The sequence below is a fragment of the Cydia fagiglandana genome, chromosome 14 (genome assembly GCF_963556715.1).
Source record: "Cydia fagiglandana chromosome 14, ilCydFagi1.1, whole genome shotgun sequence".
Classification (NCBI taxonomy): Eukaryota; Metazoa; Arthropoda; class Insecta; order Lepidoptera; family Tortricidae; genus Cydia; species Cydia fagiglandana.
Genome location: NC_085945.1, coordinates 4,130,195 through 4,153,674, shown reverse-complemented (window position 1 = coordinate 4,153,674; position 23,480 = coordinate 4,130,195). Strand labels below are relative to the sequence as shown.

General features: G+C 37.4%; 2 long non-coding RNA genes across 2 annotated transcripts; one reads left to right on the top strand and one right to left on the bottom strand.

Annotated features, from left to right (window-relative positions):
* The first annotated feature begins 8,770 nt into the window (after window positions 1-8,770).
* Window positions 8,771-10,885, top strand: LOC134670609 (uncharacterized). Its single transcript, XR_010099098.1, has 3 exons — window positions 8,771-9,261; window positions 9,759-9,887; window positions 10,770-10,885. It is a non-coding gene; the product is annotated as an uncharacterized LOC134670609 (long non-coding RNA).
* On the bottom strand, window positions 10,810-17,230 carry LOC134670608 (uncharacterized). The gene is made up of 3 exons (XR_010099097.1): window positions 16,882-17,230; window positions 16,552-16,784; window positions 10,810-10,921 (listed from the first exon to the last, which is right to left on the bottom strand). It is a non-coding gene; the product is annotated as an uncharacterized LOC134670608 (long non-coding RNA).
* Between the last annotated feature and the right edge of the window lie 6,250 nt (window positions 17,231-23,480).

Below are 23,480 nucleotides of genomic sequence, written 5' to 3'. Positions count from 1 at the left end.
GCTGCATATACCGGGACCTCAGAATGTGTAGTATCTTGTGTTTCATCCACCAAAGAAATGTCTGTGTCAACATGCTAGGGTTTTGATACCATCATCTAAGATGAATCTCTTTTCATCTCTGCCAGAGAGATTTTTTTTCTTTTAATTCGAGTGAACATGTTATGCTATCACTAATCAAGTTATACAAGTCATCATAAAGCGGTTTTTGACTTAAATCTAAACATTTGTAGTATTTATTAAAATTTAATCATCTGACGGTAGCGGCGCTGACACCTTTATTCTTTTCTATATACTTTTTTTATTGTCCTTGGTTTTTTCGTCTAATATATAAGCATACATTTTCGATCTTAATGTTACAAATTCTCTTATAATTATGCCTTTGTTTTCATCTTTCATCACGCCTACAACTTTTTTATTCACCTGTGGTAAGCCATAGACATTATTTTCCGGAAAGTCCGAAGTGTCAAATCTACTTTGTAAGTCCGGCTTAATGTCTTCGTAAAAGTTGTTTGTTTTTATATCATAAACAAAAGAATCGGTGTCTGTGTATAACAGCCTCTCATTTTCACCATATTTAGGTAGATTTATAGTCATAATGAAAATTGTACATTAAAGTTTTACTTAATTCTACCATGGTAAAACCAACATAAACGGGTTAGAATTTTTGTTGTTGTGACTTAAATTGTACCTGTGCCCGTTATAAAGAAGCGCGGAGCGCCCTTTTTGGTTCTCATTAAAAAATAATTTCGCTGCTGCTGCTTTTCTATTCTGTGTATAAAATATTTATTATATAAGAGATTGAAAAGGAATATAAATGATTACAATTAAAATGTACACTCGAAAAGGCAGCATCAGTACTTACATTGAAAAAAAAATACCTCAATGTTCATCATCATCATAATCAGGTGATGCTATGATGTTTGCTCCAATCACACAAAATATTACATTTAGTAGGTAATTAAATGATTTTAAAGTAAACATCACACGTGAAAACACTACTGCTTCAACACACCCCAACAACACAATCCAATCTTAATAATTAATAATTTCCCACCATCCCTTCCAATTCTTCATTTATATCATCCACACAGGGCAGCACTCAGTTCTGGTAAGATGAGTTTCCCGTCTTCTGGGTCTTTCCCCGTCGGTGTAGGGTTTAAGCACTGGGCTTCCTCCTTGTCCGTGCTAGGGGTTGACTCCCTGGGCATCTCTCCCTCCCCCAACTCCTGCCCCTGGCTCCACAAATTGCCACTGTCGATTTTCTCGAAGTCTATGAAGGACCTCACCTCCTCAGTGCCAGCTTCCGCCTCTCCGCACGGGCGTGCGGCGCCCGTATACCCCACGTGGTTCGGCCCTTCTGGAGTGGGTGCGTGCCGCTCATCAGTTCTTTGAAGCTGTGCTGAAGCTACTTCAGTCTCTGCTCCCCTGCTAGTGCCCCGCCCCGCCACCTCTGGTTCTTGCAGGGTTTTGGTTGGTTTTTGCTGAGCGTTTTCTCTACTGCCTTGTAAGATATGGGGAGTTTGTGCTCCTCTCAGCCGCTGCCCTGTGCGGTTGCACAGTCCGCAAATGGACCCCAGTATACGCGCGGTGCATGTCGGACATGATAAAGGAATCTTCCTGCACTACGGCATGTATAATGGGGTCCAAAGTGGCGCGGGTTTTATCTTTAATCAGCTCCACGTGCACTTTTTTCGTCAAACGGCTGACACAGCCGAATGACCAAGTCTGGCCCCCGGTGATATTTTTTCGTGTAGAGGTGACTTTCGTCAACCTCTACAATATCCATTGGACCGCCAATCATGGTTCGGTCATGCGCTTCCGCTACCTCACATACCTCTCTGAGGTAGTGATAAATTTGTATGACGGTCATTTTTGTTACGCCTACGTCTTGCGCCGCCTGTGTTACTTTATCTTTCCTAAAAAAGTGCATTATGAGGCGTAAAGTGTCCATCACACTCACCTTACTTTTTTCAAAAAAAGTATTTTTATTCCTTTAGGTTCCACGTTATTAGGTTTCTTAGGTCTTCGTCCATGTTCACAAAACAGACAAGTTTTTAAGCACACTTATACTAGTTTACAATAAAATTATGGACAGGATATAAGTAAATAAAAATACCGACCAGCGCAACGAAAGACGCTGGCGCAATGGCTGTTCCGTGACTTGCGCAATTTCTTTCACCCTCCCCCGCCACCCGCGCATAAAGGTTGAACACGCCAAAACTGGGGCACACAAAATGTAGTACAAAATTATAATAAAAGTGAAAAAGTATATTATGTTTTACACATTTAATAGCATATTTAACGCTGTTTAAAATAACATTCCATATTTTAGATTTGGTCTACACAGTAAGCCATTTTTCTAACTTTCCTACGTACACGGCTCATAAGACTTTGCACCATGTTAATAGAACACTGTCTTGACGCCCATGTCCACATCTTTTGTAGTTCAGGGACCGATTTTACTCCGCCGCCTTTCTTTTTTAAAATTCCCTTCATAATACTCCAGTACTCTTCAACGGGCCGCAGTTCCGGACTATTTGGGGGGTTGCACACTTTTGGTACCACCACGATCCCATTTGCAGCATACCATTCCATCACTGGTTTTGAGTAGTGGCAACTGGCTAAATCTGGCCAAAACAAAGGTGGTGAGTCATGCTTTCTTATGAAAGGTAGCAAACGTTTCTGCAAACACTCTTTTCTATAAATATCGCCGTTTATTGTCCCGGTAGTAATAAACGGCCGACTTCTTTTCCCACAGCTACATATTGCTTGCCAAAGCAGGTACTTTTTTGGAAATTTCGAACGTTTTTTTAATTTACACTCTTCAGGGGCGTCTACTCTACTTAGGCTGGTATAGAACTCTTGCCCAGGAATTTGTTTAAAGTCACCTTTTATGTATGTTTCGTCGTCCATGACGACGCATGCAAATTTGGTTATGAAATTCTCATAAAGTTTTCGAGACCGTTTCTTCGCGGATGAGTTCTGTTTCGAGTCTCGATCTGGTGCTGCCTGGGCCTTATAACTCCTTAGGCCAGCCCTACGTTTCACTTTTTGAACATAGGACTGAGACATTTTAACTTTTTTAGCAACATCGCGAGACGAAATCTTAGGATTTGAGGCAAACATGTTCACCACCTTCTCGTCCTTTTTTTTATTCTTGACACCCTGCAAGCCTCCACTTCCTGGCTTCCGATCTATTGTTAGGTGCGCACGGAACTTTTTTAATACGCGACAAACCGTAGATTGAGGACATTTCAGTCGTTTCGCGATATCTCTGTAGCTCAGTAATGAATTTTCTACGTATTCGTGCAAAATTCGCTCGCGTTGTTGATGTTGTTTGCTCGACATTTTGACAACGAATAAACATAATTTAAAAAAACTTGATAACATTATAGGCCAGTGTCTTGTGACCAAGTAGGTGCCATAAAAGTTTGTATATCTCTATTATTTGCATAGCAATAGTCGATTGTACATGCCCCAGTTTTGGCGTGTTCAACCTTTACACCGTGGTGTTGACGTAACTGTTTGATTTGTTCCGAATACATTGCATTATAGTAACCATAACATAATAACTTGTAACGTGTACAGGGTACACTCGTATCTTTATTTTTACATATCAATAGTTAGTGTTACAATGCATAGATTAAACGAGACAAACGTTTAATATTTACAACACTTGCATCTTTACATATACAACGAAATTGTAAGCAGTACTAAATTGCATTTAACTAGAATTAAACAGTCACGTTTAAAAAAAAAATTTTACACGATACAACATTGTTATTACTACTGGATTTTAGTAGGTATATTTTTTTTTTTTTATTATGAATGGGCTTACTCATGGCCACAGACTAGCCGAGGCGTAGACGTGGCCTACGATGGAGCGAGCTCGCCCAGAAGGTGCCTGTTCACTCTTGATTTGAAGGTTGCCGGGTTATAAGAACACGGAAATATAGACGCCGGCAAGGAATTCCATTCCTTGGCAGTGCGCATAAGGTATATTTTTAAATACTATACGTCCTGGTAGTATTGTAGATAAATATTTTTTTCGGTATAACTCAAGACACGTACGGTGTATAATATAAAGCTGCCGACTCTTTGTTGGAAATTTCTTGTATTTCTAAAGACCATTGCAAGAAGTCTTTATTTGCAATATGAAGGTGGTCGGTCCGGTTATGTTCTGTCGCGCGATGACTTTATCTCCCCTCTCCCGCACCATGACTACCCCGACCAAACCACCGACAAAATATGAAGGTGGTCGCACTATGGTTCGTGTAGAACAAGCTAGCTGGACACAATTATTTTATTACTTATATCGGTTGGTATGTATATCTTATGTATTATTATATTTATTTTTTATTTTATTTTTTATATTTAAGGGTTTTAATTGAAAAAAAAAAATTTTTTTGGGAAAAACGTATTCAAAAATTTACAAAAAAACTTATTAAATATACTTAACCTATTTAATGTTCCTTTACATGGAAAACATACATCTAAAAATATATTTATTGGAAAAATAAATAAAAAATGTATACAAAAAATATTATTAACTGCATTTTTCCAATTTTTTTTTACTTAAATATACAAATAATATTGTTAGTCGTCATCACTATCATCAGATGAATCATTTGGGGAATAATCGTGAGAATTATTGACATTAATATTATGGTTAGTATCTAAACTTATATTACTTATCCCGCTACTACTAGATACCGCTATATACTAGACTCTAGTATATAGCGGTAGTCCTCTAGTAACTAGAGGATATTAGTAAATCTAAAACCTCAGAAGGTAACTTTCCAACTTTTTTTCGCGGTACATCTCTTAAACTGTTAATAACAGGGTCAGAGGTTATCAACAACATATTAAGTAATCTCTATTCGTAGCAATACGTGACTATTTACACTTGGCTTTATTGAACTATTTATTTCTTTACTATTCGAAGGTTCACTAAGATGTTTTATAGCATTTGCGGTGTTTCTTTTGCCAGATAAACGCACTGATAATTCTGCAGCATACACTAACTCGTCGGTATTTCGGGTCTGGATTAAGTCAACAACACGCCGACGCTTAGTTTTAAGGCTCGAATCTGAAAAATCTGTCTTAGGTTGACCAGGTTTTTCAGTGCAATCTGAGGACCGTGATGGGGAGCAAGGTAGTATTGACACTCCAAAAGATAAATCTGCACCTTGTAACCACTCTATGTGCTTATTTTTAAACCGTTCTGGTTTTTTTCCTGCGTGTTTCCATTTTTCATCAATAATAGCTGAAATTTTCGCAATTTTCATTTTTATATTTCTGATAGATTCTTCGGCAACCCCACTGAAGTCATGTATTGATAAAACAAAGCGAAACAAATCTTAATTTCTGGTTAACTTTGAGTGTTTTAGCCATTCTTCAAAAAAGTCCTTCCTTGACACTTCATACACGGCATCTAGAAAAAAAGAAAACAAATAATGTTGTACTCTCGTGTGCAATGTCAAACTACATTTATATGAAAGTAGATAAATTTTTCTACAATATATGTAAAAATTGGCCCGGGTACACGCGGGTACATGTAATAGATTGTCCAATGAAGTTCAAAAAGAGGGAAAATACCTACTACTCTTGGCAAACATGACCCGATTTAAAATATAATAGATAATAGTTTTACTAAAATAATAATATCAGTAGATAGCCCTTACCTTTATGCTCCATATTCAACACTTAAATTATTCACAAGGTTTCTAATACACATACAGTAAGATGACAATCCAAACGCACTTTTGCAAATGATTACTGCAAAAATATCACTATGCATTCTATACTCACCTTAATTACTCCCTTATTAAGTAATTATGTAAATAATTAGACGTGGACTCATTATCGTCAGGGTCTTGTTTATCAGTATTGATAAGAATTTCCAAGGAATGTGAAAGTGACTTTTGTCCAGCTAGCTTGTTCTACGCGAACCATAGTGCCCAGGCTCTCATGAGCCGTGGCGAAATGCCGTGATAACGCCAGGAAGAAGAAGATCACACGTGAAACCACTTCCGCTCCAACACAATAATGTGAAACTTCAAACTTTAACATTTATTCAGTAAATAGGCCACAAGGGCACTTTTACACGTCAACATTTAATTAACATACTAGATAATAACAATACATCAACAATTTTATAAAATTCAACTAACAATTCAATCTAACGTATTACAATTACTAAGAGATGTATATGGTCTCTTAATGTCGAATTACATAAAAAATATAGATACAAAACACAAAAAAAATCTATAATATTTTGAGGTGTAAATGTCTCTAGGTGTCAGAACTTAAAGATTATATAGATGCTTGCTCCAATAACACAAATTATTACATTTAGTACGTAATCAAATGATTTTAAAGTAAAGATCACACGTGAAAACACTTCCGCTCCAACACACCCTAAAAACACAGTGATGTTTGCTCCAATCACACAAAATATTACATTTAGTACGTAATTAAATGATTTTAAAGTAAAGATCACACGTGAAAACACTTCCGCTCCAACACACCCCAACAACACAATGATGTTTGCTCCAAACACATAATATTACATTTAGTTCGTAATTAAATGATTTTAAAGTAAACATCACACGTGAAAACACTTCCGCTCCAACACACCCCAACAACACAATGATTTTTGCTCCAATCACACAAAATATTACATTTACAATACAATACAATACAATACTCTTTATTGCACACCTCACATACACGTAGTTTACAATAAATGGACAATAACATAAACAAAGACAGTAGAGGTAACAACAGGCGGTCTTATCGCTTAAGAGCGATCTCTTCCAGACAACCTTTGGGTATCGGAGACATAAGAATTAGAATATACGGTAGGTGGCGCAAAGAAAAAAATATGAAAAGTCCAATTGAATATAACTTAACAACACAAAATATTACTATAGATAAACATACTTAAATACGTATAACCATAAACATACATAGACATACATAAAAAGTATATATTAAATAAAGAAACAACAGTGTCAATATTATAAAAATGGAAAACTAAGGTAGGGAAAGGTAGTATTCCTTAAGGTTTGATTTGATACGTAATTTTACATGTACATTTAGTACGTAATTAAATGATTTTAAAGTAAAGATCACACGTGAAAACACTTCCGCTCCAACACACCCCAACAACACAATGATGTTTGCTCCAATCACACAAAATACGTATTTACGTTTATTTTATACGTATTTAGTACGTAATTAAAGTAATGGTTTTAAAGTAAACATCACACGTGAAAACACTTCCGCTTCAAGTTTCAACACGCCCCAATAACACAATGCAATCTTTATAATTAATGAATGCATTTCCCACCGTCCTGCAATAACAACCGTAGTTGTTATGCAAAAGGGATGCGGATTACTTGGTGGCCGGGCAGGAACAGGGGAGTACTGTAGGCGAGTAATACCACGCGTGTAGTCTTGTATAGTAATCTCCTTTATTTCATAATGCCTAGTCTTTTATACACGTAGATTGTCGCTGATACAAGCAATATGCTTTTATGTCGCATTAAACCAAAACGTTACTGTTAAACACGGAAAGTGGGCATTTGCCACATTACATAGCATATTAAGTGGCATGTCGATTCCCACTTCACACAATTTAATTTCTTGTATTTCACTCTCCGGTTTTATAACCTCACCATAGCATATTCGCCATCTTTACAAAACAAATCCTGTTTTACCGATGACAGTGGCAGCGCTATCTGTTGGTCTTGCTAAGTAAACTTCTACTTTACCGGCAGAGTTATCCATAGTATAGTTCGTTTTTTTTAGCATTAGAAAGAACTCCACAGAAGCAAGCGTACAGTTTTTATCAGGCTCTTTAATTGTTAATAATTATTGAATTATCTAATGTAGCACGGTCAATACATATAATTTACTTCAAATTATTACCGCTAAAAGTGCCGGATTTGGAACCACAAGCTTACTTCTGCGAAGTTCTTTCTAATGCTAAAAAAAACGAACTATAGACTGTAGACCATTTAAAGAAATCGTATTTCTTTGTATAAAGAATTCAGAAATAGCAGTTGACACGGCCGCCTTTGACGGCTTTCGACACGAATTCGAATCGAGTCGAATAATTTATTTTTGTACTTAAATATATAAATCTAAATATTAGAAAAAAAGCAGTATGCCGATACGTCGCGCCGACCTTCACATGAATTTGAGGTAGGTGACTTAGTCCTCCTTAAGTCGCATCTGCTGAGTAATACATCGAAGGATGTAACTGCTAAGTTTCTCCCACGTCGCGATGGACCGTACGTCATAACAGAGAAGGTTAGTCCTACGACGTACACAATCGCTAGCACCGACCAACCGGATATTTCTCTCGGTAGATACCACACTCAGGACCTTACCCGTTACCAAGGTAACGATGGCGATACCCCACGACCTGTTATTCCTAAGAGGAATCGCGGACGTCCAGCTAATGCTGATAGGAATGATAGGGTACTAGTCCAGGAGCGGGGGCGTTCTCCAGGACTAGAGGGGGAGCATATAGCAAACCGAGTAAAGCGCGCCACTCGTGGACAACTCCCGGCGCGATATAGTAATTAAGTAGAGCGGAAGCTATGGCCATCCGTCTCGTTCTAACCTAAGACGCAGAGTTGCCGTCCCGCTCCCGCGAAGCATCATGGCGAGCGCGGATCTGTCTTGTCTCTCGACACACGACGCCTCACCGCGCTCTCGAAGAGTTTTGTTTATTTTGTGAATAATTACAGCCGTATTCATAAACAGTTAGAGCATTGATCATCAGTTGCTGATAACCGGATGTCACAAAACGTGATTCATAAACACTTTTTAGCGCTAAACAGTTGATCATCTCTTTATTAAATCCTCGGAAAGTTACGGAGCCGAGGACCCTTCTTTATCTGTTTATTATCTGCTATTTTACAAGATGGCGGTCACGAAACAGCTGATTTTGGCAAGAGTGACAAGAGCAAGAGCAAATAGTACGTTTTGGTTAAAATCCCAAATGTGAATGGAAAACAACTTTAATATGTGCAATTACGTATTACATACCTGGATATAGTGCGAAAATGGCGCGAAACCTAAATATCCCGCTTTTTATAAGTTGTTTATGTGATTTTGTGTATGGTGATTTTCGTTTAACCAAAATATCGAAGAAGGCAACAGAATTCTATGATCGCGTAGTCGGAAAAATGCATCATAAACGGAGCGAGTTCCTCCCTCACAGCTATTAGGCGTTTGGAGAAATAGGTAAACCGCCAGATTCACTTAAATCTATGCGGGCCAGCTTCATTGCTCGCCATACAATCGCATTTTCGAAACCAAGTTTGGCTTGGCAAGTAATATTAGAGCGTTCCATGTTCCTAATTAAAAATATTTGGAGGAGTCGCCATCGTCGGACACGGCGAGGACTTACTTATATTTGTGCGTAAACCCTTTAGTTATTCATTATTACCACTTGCCAGAAACGTTGTTTTTAATTTAAGATCAGGGTGTTCGCATTTCGCAAACTTAAATTTAATTGCATTTCTTGCGCACATTATACCTACCTATATAATATTATAGACCATGTAAGAGTACATCAATCTCGTTCATAGTTTGCAATTGAATAACTAACCATTATACCTAATGAGATTATAATATTTACCATAAGTTAACTTGTTTTATAGACATATTTAACCGACTGTGTTTAATAAAAAATATCACAGGTAAGTAGGCACTACTTAAAAGTATCAACTTATTTACAGGTAAAAGAAGTGTGCACTCTTGTCAGTCTGGTAAAGTGATGAAAAATCTGAAAAAGTCACGGGTATATGCAGTCATTGCATAGGCAGTTTGCTCAATATTGGCTTTGAGCATAACAATTTGGCCTCCAGGTAAAAATATTGCAAGCTGAACTTTATAGAATGAAAGTTTCATTTATGTCAACTAATTATTCAGTATAGTCATCCAGGTTGGATTCTATACCTACCTGTTCTTGACGCTAAGGTTTCCAGTGCTCCCAAAAATGCACTGTCGGCTATTTGTAACTCCGCTAGTTGCCTGTAGGCTGCAGTGCTTAATATCAGATGGGCAGCACTAAACTTGTCCTTGTCATTGTTTGGTATTCAAAAATACCTTTTAATTTTATTCTACATAAGAACCATTAATTACCAATATTATTTGTGAACTTCTTTGAACTAGGTACATAGCATGAACTTACCTATGAATATCTACTTTACTTTATATAAATTGTACACTTTCATCAGAACAATATTGCAAACACATGAATATCATAAATATGTGCAAAATAGGGTCCTACTTTCCTTTTTAGAACTCTCAAAATGATTTGCTATTATGGTATTTATATGAAAATTTATTTTCTAATAATAATCTGGTGCTTTATTTTATACATGGTATGGTGTGACATAATTTATTTTAAGTACAGGAAACATCCCTATTAGACTGCTAGATACATTTAAGATTTTATTGCATTGTAATTAGAAAAATGGAATTTTGAGTATTTCAATATGGGTACAGTCGCCTGCAATAATATGTTACTCTTCGAAGGCTGCAAAAATGTGCAATGCTCTTATGGGCCTTTGTTGTGTAACATATTATTGCAGGTGACTGTACATCATTAATAAAAATTGTACAAACCTTAACAAGTCAAAAAATATATTTAATTAGTAAAATAAAACACCAATTAAATTAGAACAATTTAATTACTTCAACCTAAATCAAGCTAGGTTTTCATTTTGATGTTTTTTTTCTTTTAGGTTTCTTGCTGATTTCCTGCTGGGACTTGCAGTGTACGGAGTCAGTTACACTTCTCTGACCAATATTCACAGCTGTTCACAGGCCACAGCTTTTCTTCCAAAGCCTGGAGTTATTCAACAATAACAGTGGCTAATGATGGTACTTTCAGGATCTGAAAAGATGCAATAATTTGAATAAAAGTTGTTAAAATAGCAACTCAAACATCCCTCGACTCGATGACAGCTAATGTCATATTTTCTAATCTGTGGCAACTTCCTTCTTGCACCATGACTGGATAATGTTAAACGTAGCTCTGTACAATTTTAATTAATTAAATCAATAAAACAAGTATAAATATAGAAAAGTATCTTTAATTGAGTGGTAACCTGCGCCCCATAACAATATTTCATTAGTTATGGGCCCAGACATCGTAAATAAACAAGAAAAGGAAAAGTGAAAATACGGCGTCATCAGTACAGTACGGGAGAAAATAAGAGAACCAAGATGGCGAAAGAAAATGTGAATTTTAATAATAGATATAATATTGAACCGTTTAATGGAGACGGTTTTAACAATTGGTCGTTTAGGATAAAAAGTGTTTTAAAGGAAAATTCGTGCCTGGAGGCAATATTAACAGTGACCTATGCTGAAAATAAAGTTAATGAGAAAATGGAAGCGCGTGCACAAGCCATCTTGATTGCCGCAGTGGCGGACAGCCACTTAGAATATGTGAGAGAAGAGACAGCATACGCGATGTTCAAAAATTTAGAAGATAATTTTAAAGACAAAGGAGTAAGAAGCAAATTATTTTTAAGAAGACAATTAAGTGATATGAAATACAAGGACACGACATCTTTAAAAGAACACCTTACTAAAATACAAGAAATATGTACTCAATTAGAAGAAGCAGGATCGGAACTAAAAGAAGAGGAAAAAATAAATTACGTGCTTTTGTCAATGCCGAAATCTTATGAGTCAATAGTTACAGCTTTAGAAACGATCGGCGACTTAAAATTAAATACAGTTAAAGACAGATTATTGGCAGAGGAAGAAAAACAAAAGAAATTTAATGAATATACAAGTCAAGTACAGTTAAACGCGTTCAATTGCTTTACATGCGGCAAACCCGGCCATAAAAAGTTTCAATGCAGACAGAGTCAAGGATATGGACTTAATCAAGGACATGGACGTGGCGGACAGAGTCAAGGATATGGATTTAATCAAGGACATGGACGTGGCGGACAGAGTCAAGGATATGGATTTAATCAAGGACATGGACGTGGCGGATGGAGTCAAGGATATGGATTTAATCAAGGGCATGGACGAGGCGGATGGAATCAAGGATATGGATTTAATCAAGGACAAGGACGTGGTGGATGGAATCAGGGAAGAGGCTTTAATCAAGGACGTGGACAGAGTGGATCATACAGAGGAACGGGATTTAACCAAGGACGTGGTCGTGGCAGCCAAGGGAGAAATAGAGGTTCGAGCCAAGGACAGAGTACCAACTATGTCGAAGATAATGATGAAACAATAGCATTCTTCTGCGGAAATGTAAGTGATGAACCAGATTTGAAATTTTATGTAGATTCAGGGTGCTCAGATCATTTAGTATACTCCCTAGACCATTTCACTGAATATATCGAATTGAAAGTGCCAAGAAAAATTGCGGTTGCTAAAAATAAAATAACTTTAGAGGCTTTTGGAATAGGAAATATAGAAGTAGTGTTCAAGGTAGGCAAAACTGAAAACAAATGTATAATAAAAAATGTGTATTATGTTCCAGATGTAAGGAAAAATTTATTATCAGTGTCTAAAATGGAAAGTGTCGGATTGAGGATTGAATTTGCTAATGGAAAGGTACGAGTATATAAACATAATTATTTAATCATGATTGGAAATAAAGAGGGAACACTATACTCAGTTGAATGTAAAATTAATGTGAATTCGTGTCAGTTAACAAACACAGTAGATACAAATTTATGGCACAGACGTTATTGTCACTTGGGCTCACAAAATTTAGATGTACTTGTACGTAGAAATCTGGTAGATGGTTTATCTGAAATAAAAAATAAATTTGTAAATGACAGTTTATGTGAAGCATGTATTTTAGGGAAAAGTCGTAGACAGCCTTTTAATAAAATAGGGACTAGAGCTAAGAAACCTTTAGAATTGGTACATTCTGATGTCTGCGGACCAATTACACCTGTGACTTGGGACGGTAACAAATATTTTGTTACGTTCATAGATGATTATACTCACTTTACAATGGTATTCTTAATAAGAAATAAATCAGAGGTTTTCAAAAAGTTTGAAACTTATTATAATACAGTAACAAAACATTTTAATTCAAATTTGTTGAAGCTGAGAATCGATAATGGTCGTGAATATCTTTCAGATGAATTTAGGGATTTTTGTAATAGGAATGGAATCGTCATGCAGCATACAGTACCATACAATCCTGAAATGAACGGAGTTGCAGAAAAAATGAATAATACTCTTATGGACAAAGCAAGGACTATTCTAATAGACTCTGGTATGAAGAAAGAATTTTGGGGTGAAGCAGTCTTGTTCGCAACTTATATAACAAATAGGAGTCCAGTTTCAGGAAGAGAGAAAACACCATGTGAGCTATGGGAAGGACGCAAACCTGATGTATCAAACTTTAGAGTATTTGGAAGCGCTGCTTATAATCATGTGCCAAAAGAACTGAGAAAGAAACTAGATGATAAAAGCAAGAAGATGATTATGATTGGATACAACATAGGAGGATATAAACTTTTTGATGAAGAAAAACAAATAACAGTGACAGCAAGAAATGTAGTTTTTGATGAGAGGCCTATAAAATCGGATAAGATAGTTAACATACCTGCTTATGACACCTTGGAAGAGACAGAAAACAAAACTGAACAGGAAAATGAGACAGATGATAAAAAGGAACAGGAAAATGAAGATTTGAATATGAAAAGGACAGAAAATAAGATAGAAGAAATTAAGAATACAGAAACATCAAATGATATACAAGAAGAGGAACCAGAAAAAGAAGTGAGAAGCAATGAAAGAGGAAGAGAGAAAAGGAAAATTCAAAAACCAAAATGGCAAGAAGACTATGTACTTGATTTAGAAGAAAATAATGATGAAGCGATGTTTGCTCTACTTAGTAGTTACCATGAAGATGTGCCAGTAACATATAATGATATTCAAGAAAGGGAAGACAAAAGAGACTGGGAAAAGGCCGTAGTTGAAGAACTGAAAGTATTGGAGGAAAGTGAAACTTTTGAGATAGTACCAAGACCAAATGCAAAATTATTAGATGCAAAATGGGTGTTTACAAGGAAAGATACAGGAAATAATACTATTTGTAAAGCTAGACTAGTAGTTCGAGGTTACCAACAGCAAGAGACATTTGAAGATGTATACTCACCGGTTTTAAGACTACAGACACTCCGGACATTATTATCAGTTGCTGCCAGGAAAGATTACCATATACATCAGATGGATGTGAAAGGAGCGTTTCTATATGGAAGAATAGATGAGGATGTGTATCTAAAACCTCCAGAGGGAATGAATATACAGGATGGATATGTACTAAAGCTTAAAAAATCTTTATACGGTTTGAAAAAGTCTCCAAAATATTGGTATGAAAAATTTAATGAGACAATTATTTCATATGGGTTTAAAAGATCAGATAATGACTATTGCTTGTTTACTAAGGGAAACTTATACTTACTTTTATATGTAGACGATTTATTGATCCTCAGTGATAACTTAAAAGATGTAGAGTCAGTAAAAAACTTTTTGAAAACAAAATTCCGCATGAAAGACATGGGAAATGAAAATTTAATGTATTTAGGTATATCCATTAAAAAACACTCCGAAGGCATCTCAATAGACCAATCTAAATATTTACTAAATGTACTGAAAAAATTCAATATGCAAAATTGTAAGGGTTGTGATACACCAATGGACATTAATTTTAAATTTGATGAAAATGAAACTGTTGATATGACATATGAACATAAATGTAGATCATTAATAGGATCACTTATGTATGCAACTGTTGGCTCTAGGCCAGATTTAGCAGCTTCTGTGTATTACCTAAGTAGATTTCAATCTAAGCCCAATGCTGGGCTATGGCGTGCTTTGAAACGATTACTGAGATATGTTAGAAACACTGTAAATTTTTCATTACTATATACTAAAGATGAATCGAGTGTACCTTTGGTAGGATATGCAGACGCTGATTTTGCTAGAACTGATGACAGAAAATCAACATCTGGATATCTCTTTAAAGTATTTAATAATAGTGTAGTCTGGAGATCAAGAAAGCAGACTACAGTTACACTAAGTACAACAGAGGCTGAATTTGTAGCTCTGTGTGAAGCGATTATGGAGGCTTCTTTTATGTTAAAACTATTAGCTGATTTAAATATAAAAATTAGTAATGTAACCATTTATGAGGATAATCAAAGCACAATTAAAGCTATTAAAAATTCAGACCAGAAAAGACTAAAGCATGTTGATGTGAAGTATAACTATATTAAGCAAAAGGTTGAACAAAATATTGTAAAAGTAGAATACATTAGTACTAAAGAACAGATAGCAGACGTTTTCACCAAACCTTTAGGTAAAACTATTTTTGTAAAACTGGTAGACAAACTTGGTCTCATATCGAGGAATGATTGCGTTGAGGAAGAGTGTTAAAATAGCAACTCAAACATCCCTCGACTCGATGACAGCTAATGTCATATTTTCTAATCTGTGGCAACTTCCTTCTTGCACCATGACTGGATAATGTTAAACGTAGCTCTGTACAATTTTAATTAATTAAATCAATAAAACAAGTATAAATATAGAAAAGTATCTTTAATTGAGTGGTAACCTGCGCCCCATAACAATATTTCATCAAAAGTATTTTTGTATTCAACAATTTTCTTTAATTTTTAGCTTATGATATAATGGATGTACTTAAGTTAGGGTCACATGATTCAATATAGTTATGGTAACTAAGTATCATTTTAAGCTATAGACAGAGATCAATATGACTTCATTTATTATTCATTACCTATTAGGTACTATAATATGATATCATTGTACATTGACCTTGCAAACTCTCTGGAATAGATGTCCAAACTGTCTGATGAGATATAGATTAGCCAACTTAATTATAACCAACTGTACGCAGAAAACATCTTATTTTTAATCAGCAGGTACACAGTATCTATACACACACCTGTACACTGGTATTTAAATACTGCCTAATTTGTGAACCATCCTTCCTCGTAGTAAGTAGGTTGGCTAGGTGATCGAGTATAATAACCATCGCATTGTTCCATGCATAAAATAAATACCATTACAAAATTATTACTAATGACACGATGACAAGAAGTAAACTCGCGACACAACGGCTTGTTACAATAAAACATCACTTGTACATATAATTATCATTTGGTTCCAATGTATGGTTAAGAAATATAATACCTATAATAGGTAGGTACCTATGCATAATTTTAAACAAATACACCAAGCTCCACAAAGCACGGATAAATTTACCAAATTTATAAGTGTTATAACCTTTAAATAATGTCAAAGCCGTCAATGCAAGTGTCAATCTTAACATGTTCAGATACTACATTTTATGTTACGTACCTATGTCTATAATATATTATAAATAGATGGTCATGCCCAAAATTTGAACTGTACCTAGAGTTATCATCAAAATCGCTGCAGACTTTTCTTTGTCTAACTCTAAACACTGCAGGTATGTAAGGTAAACAAGAAAGTATAGGACATTGTTCATACCTGATTTAGTGAGTCTGAATGGACTTCGTTTTGTTGACCCGTTGTGAATTTCTGCCGCAACCAGAATAAATTAGTGTGAACTCATGAACCATTATTCAATGGTTCTTCTTGCGGAGGCGAGTGGGGTCTGGTACGGTATCTGGCTTCGACTTCTTCTCTTCGCTAATTATGCACTTCTCGGTTAGTTTGAAAGAACCCCACTTCTTTCGACTCCATTCCACATAATATTGAAACTAAAAGCAATAAGATATAGGTATATCAACATTGCAGTGAACTCATATTATTACTTGTTGCTGTATAAGATACTTGTCTGTAAACGTAGTTACTCACCAAGTTTTATAAAATTTCCGGCCATGCAGCAATCTTTAATTATTTTTGTGGCACAGAAGCTATTTTAATAAGAGATAATTCCGAAAATTAGTCAAAATAGTAAATCAACTTCTTCATGATATTACGATTGGCCGCTAGTGCTGCTGTCAAACTTTTTTTTAATTTAATGTTCAGCCATATTTTAGTCTATGATGCGCCAAGATGCCAACATAACGCGTCTAATCTGCTTATTAGTTAAGAAGCCCCTAATAAACGTTTATAAATCATGGTTCTTATCAACGGCTTATTAAGCCTAAACAGCGGATTAGCTAATAAGCTGATCATTCCTCATTTAAGGATTTTTTATGAATACGGCTGTAAGCTTACAGGCTCTGGTGATATCAAGGTCTTTAAGAGGTCCATGTATAGCTTTAAGATCCACAGTAGCCGTTTTGGCCGCTATAATGGATCTTAAGCAGCTAGTGTTATAGCTCAAAGTGAATTCTACCACCTTAACATCTATATGAGTAATAAGCAGCTGCAATTTTCACTTAAGGTTCTAAACAGGCGATAAAAACTCTTTTATAGCTCCGTTACTCGCAATCGCTTCTTAACTCTCTTGTCTCACTTACAGTCGAAAAGAGAAGTTATGAGTCACTTTTAAAGATCATGTAGTCGCAGACGGGCGTTATTCAATACCTTAGTACATCTTATAGTGTTATTAGAGTCTTACTTACAATCTAAGGCTATAGCGCCATGTTAATATGACCGATGAATCAATAAGCAAAACAAAAACTGTTAATTAGAACGTAAATACTTAATAAAAATCGATACTTTTACACAATATAGACATAATGTTAGTATTGTTGTATTTAAAACCGGACTTCACGTATATTGTGTAATTTTACGAAAATTAAATACGGTGGACCACAACTTAAAAAATATTATATTCAGATAAATATGCAAAGGATCAGAGGCCCTTTAAAATTTTGTTAGTAATACATATAGTTATTGACAGTGTAATTAATTTCGCCATCATAAATCCGCAGATAACACCGGCATCGGTGAACTAAAATAATTATTTGCTTTTATTTATCCGCCATTACATTTCACTTCAAGCTGTCACAGTGCAAGCTTATAAATAATAATACAAAATGGAAACATCTGCAACCAAAGCAGGTAGGGCTAAGGAAAAAATGTGCAATTACCTTCTTGAGTGTTACAAATATTGACTTTAAATGCTAATATACCATCTAAAGCTGAAAGTATCATCTATATAGCTCTACACTACTACTCAAACAGTTAGTAGTCGCTTATTTGGCACCCTTTTAAATCCTAAGTTGTTAATCAACGCTATTACAGCACTACTTTAGCGCTCTTCTACTACAACAGTTTGTAGTCACCTATATGCAACCCATATAGCTCCTAAAGAATTAATTAACACTATTGTAGCTCCACTATACCGCTCTTATGTCTCTTTTTTTATCCGCTAACCCTACTGTAGCACTGTTATAAATCTTACGGTGGTAAAATTTGTGCCCAATCCGGGGTTAAAACGGGGTTATAGCCGGCTATAACTCCTATTTTTAGAGTACTAACAACACCTAAAGAGTAAATAGGCGCTTATATAAATCTCTTGTAACCCTTAAATTTAGCGCCTAATGTTAGTTGGGAAAGTACTCCTCGACGAGAATCACCGCACAAGCTTCAGCGGTGGCGTCCTTGAGTGCGTATAGCTCTGTCCACCGGGTAGCAGTGTCCTCGACGAGGAAAATCCACCTCTCCCCCTGGTCTCCTGGTGGCAAAGGACCGAATAAATCCATGGCCAGCACTTCATTGCGCTGGTTCATGAGCGGTGTCTGCAAAAGACCTGGAGGCTTGGTATTTGTGGCTTTGTAGCGTTGACAGTGTATGCAGGCTTTGACATAATCAGTGATTATTCTCCGCATACCTGTAAAGTAGTACAGCTGGGCAACCTTCTGATACGTACGATCGACGCCAGGGTGTCCGGCTACCGGCGAGTCGTGGCATTCCTTTATAATCTCCGCTCTGAGACTACTGGGTATCACGAGCTGTGGGGTCTCACTATCTGAATCGGGGTTGTACCTGTATAGTACCCCTTGATCCATTAAGTAGCCGCGCTCCGTCCATCGTCGAGATGCCACCTCGTCGGAACCCTCGATTTCTTTGATAATCTTCTCCACCTCGGGGTCAGCGAGCTGTTCCCGCCTCAACTCTGCTGGATTCTTCTTTGGTAGGTCGACCACGACCGAGCAGATTCCGCAGTCCTCACGGGAGTCCCCGGAGCAGACTGGCCTACTCAGCGTGTCGGCTACCACGTTCGCCTTCCCCGGAGTGTATTCGAAACGGATATCAAAGGCCTGGAGTCTAAGGGCCCAACGTACCAACCTCCCTGCTGGTGACTTCAGTGACAGCAGCCAACGGAGGGGCTGGTGGTCACTGCCAATGACGACCGGCTGGCCGTCCAGGTAGGGTCGAAAACGCTCTACCGCCCACACCACTGCGAGAGCTTCCCTTTCCGTAGTGGAGTAGTTCCGCTCCGCTGCGTTAAGAAGGCGACTAGCGTACTCTATAGGTCGCTCTTCGTTCCCGTCACCTTGAAGTAAGACCGCTCCAAGGGCGTAATTGCTCGAATCTGTCCTGAGAATAAAAGGACGACTGAAGTCGGCTTGAACCAAAATTGGAGCTGTGGTCAGAAGGCGCTTCAGCTCAAGGAATGCTTGAGTCTGCTCTGATCCCCAGATCCAGACTTGATTTTTCCTAGTTAGGCGTGTCAGTGGTTCGGAAACCTTAGAGAAGTTTGGTATAAACTTCCTAAACCACGAGCACGTTTGTAGAAAGGTTCGCAGATGCTTCAAGGTACCTGGTTCCTTCATCTCGAGTACAGCACTCACCTTATCAGGATCGGTGGAAACGCCTTGTTGCGTTATGACGTGGCCGAGGTACCTAACGCTTTCACGCGCGAAAGCGCACTTCTCCCTGTTGACGTGGAGGTTGAACTCGGCCAAGCGTTTGAAAACTGCCTCGAGGTCTTGTAAGTGACGTTGATAACCTTCCGAGATCACTAGAAGGTCGTCTAAGTAAGCTAAGACAGTTACGTCTTTTAATGCTGAGCAGGAACGTAAGCGGTCGATCAGCCGTTGAAACGTCGCCGGGGCATTTTTCAGGCCAAATGGCATACGCTTAAAGCGGAAAGTACCTAAAGGACACACAAATGAGCTTTTGTCCCTGTCCGCCTCTCTTAACATTACCTGCCAGTACGATGAACGAAGGTCAAGGGTGCTCATGTAGCAATCTCGCTTCGTATTCTGCAACAAGTCATCGATGCGTGGCATCGGGTAGGTATCGGACTTGGTAATTGCATTCAAACGACGGTAGTCCACACAGAACCGGATCTCACCATTCGCCTTCGGCACCATCAGAGCTGGTGAACTCCAAGCTGACTCACATTCTTCAATGATATCGTCTTTTAACATCTTATCAATCTCCTTCTTCATCAACTCCTTCTTGGCTGGATTGAGTCGATAAGGTGGTACTGCTATAGGAGGATGCTCACCTGTTTCTATCCGATGCTCAGCGTAAGGGGTCGGAGCTCCCCCTGGTGTGAAGACGTGTGCGTGCCTAGTAAGAACGCCAGCGAGCGCTTGACGCTCAGCTGGTGTAAGATGACTTCCCTCGTCAGCCCGTAGGACGTTTGTGGCAGCACAGGTTACACTGGGCGAAGTAGGCTCGAAACACAGGTTATACTGAACGGTGCGGTTCCTGCTAAAACACCATACCAACTCGAGGAAATCAATATCTACCCCGGCAGCAGTAAGAAAATCGATGCCTAACAACGTTTCATTATTAGTCGCGTAAGGGAAAATTATGAACGGAATGAGGTATGGTGGACAGTTGGAATAAAAGACGTGAGTCTAGCTCGATGGCTTTCTTAATATTTCCGCAATTCTCGGCTGATCAGACCTTAAATTTTCGGATATACTAAGATCCATAATATTACTGTCACTCGATCCGTTATCTTGCATTAATTTTTTACTCTGGGCCCTTGTCATAACCATAATCTGTTCACTCATATTTTTTAATTCGTCTGATGTTATTGTTATCCTACTTAAAGCGTCTGCTACTACGTTAGTTTTTCCTTTTATGTATATTATTTTATAGTCATATTCCTCTAACTGCAATCTAAATTTTACTAATCTGCTGGACGGGTCTTTCATACTGAAAAGATAGAGAAGTGGTCTGTGGTCTGTTAATATTGTAAAGCGTCGTCCAAACAAATATGGTCTGAAATAGCGTACACTCCATGTGATTGCCAAAAGTTCTTTCTGAATAATGGGATAATTTAACTCTGATTTATTTAGGGGTCTACTGGCATACGCTATAGGCCTTTTGTCTTTATTACATAGCACGGAACCGATCGACTTTGCTGACGCATCTGTTTGTAAGATAAATTCGTTTTCTATGGAAAAATCGGGATATTGTAAGATTGGTGGCGTTATTAGTTTTTGTTTTAGTATGTTAAACGCCGTATCGCACTCGTCGGTCCACTGAAATATTACGTTTTTTCTACATAATTTGTTTAATGGTAAAGTTATCTCCGCGAAATTAGGGATAAATTTCCTATAGTAATTGCAAAAAGCTACGAAACGTCTAACTTCGTCACTATTTGTTGGTGTTGGGTAATTTTGTAATACTTTTGTTTTTTGTGGATCTGGTAACACACCTTCCGCCGATACAACATGACCCAAATAAAGTAATTCTTTTTTTAGAAAATCACATTTTTGAGGATTTATTTTCAAGTTAACTTTACGCAACCTCTCTAAGACATCAATTAAGTTTTTATTATGTTGATTCATATTTCTTCCAAAAATAACTAAATCGTCCATGTAAACAAAACATTTCTCGTACGAGAGACCTGACATTGCTATTGACATTACACGGGAAAATGCACTACCACTAATTTTCAAACCCATGGGGAGCCTTTTCATTCGAAATTGACCTTGACTTGTTGAAAACGAAGTGATATTTCTACTATCTTCATCCAGAGATGTTTGGTAATATGATTGTTGTAAATCAAGGTGGCTAAAGTATATTGCGCCTGACAAAGAATCTAGAATTTCGACAATATTCGGAAGAGGGAATTTATCGTCTTGAATAACGTTATTTACTTTACGGTAATCGATAACTAATCTCCATTTTTTTGTGTTATCATCTGATTTTTTCGGTACTAAAAGTATGGGACTATTCCAATCGCTATTTGATTCTTCAATTATGTCATCTTTAATCATTTGTTCAACTTGTTTATTTACTTCCGATTTCATTGCTGCTGGTAATCTATAAGGCTTTGTATATATAGGTTTAGTATTTGGTTTCACGGTAATACTTTGGCTCAATATATTGGACGTTCCTAATTTATCCCCTTCTAAGTAAAAGACATCAGCGTATTTGGCACATATTGACTCGATAAGTCTACGGTCTGTATCGTTTAAATGGTCTAATTTTAAAGACGGTAATAATTTTTTAACTCGATCTACTCCGTTGTCGGTTTTGTGAAAGCTACAAATGTTATAATTATTTAAATTTTCTAATTTAGGTAGAAACATGGGTAATTGGACGTCATGGTCACTTGTATTTAAAATTCGTACCGGTATTCTATTTTGTTTAACTTTAACTATACTTCCGGCTAAAAATATATTTTCGGCTAATTTTTCAGAATTTATAACGTAATCCTTTCCCAAGTCAAGAGATTTTACTTTAATTAAATGTAATGATTCACTTCTCGCTGGTAGTGATAAACAAGTTCCGTTATTGCTACTTCTCTGAATTCGTAACACGTATCTCTCGTTCCCATCGTGTAACGTGAGTTCGTCCGTCATTAAGTCTATAATTGCGTTATATCTTCGCATGAAGTCGAGTCCGAGAATGCCATCCGCGTGACAAGGCATATCCTCATCCTGTAATATATGAAACCTATGCGTAAGCGATATCGTATTACTGTATTCTAAAGTCACGTCTGTCACATGTTTACTTGTAATTTTTCCACCTACGCCTGATATTATAGTACCTTTTTCGTATGTCGGAGATTCTCTGGGAACCTTGCTACGTTGTAAAATAGATATACTTGCACCATTGTCAATCATAAGGATAATATTTTGTCCACCTACTGAAACTCTAACATAGTCTAGTCCGTCACATATAGTCAAAACTTTATGCTCGAAAAAACTGCATCTGTGAAGGTTCTTCACTCACCGTGTTGCGTGAGGTCTGCGGCTCGTGTGTATATGTATACACATTTCCTCGACGACCGCGGTTCCTTTGTGTACCACGTCCTCTAAAATTTGCACGCTGTCCGCGTCCCCTATAAAAATTATTAGTGGGTACAGTACCTCTGCTCATCGGGTAGCTCGGTACCCAATGATTGCGGTAGGCTCTGGCTCGAGGCTGGCAGGCATGTCCGCGCCAACCATAACGCTGGGGTTGCTGGAAACCTCTTCTGGTCATGTTCATGACCACAGGCTCGGGCTGCGGTCGCGCCAGCTCCTCGTCTTGAGCAGCTCTGACGGCTTCCTTCAATTCTGTGTACTCCCGGGCAGCTAGAA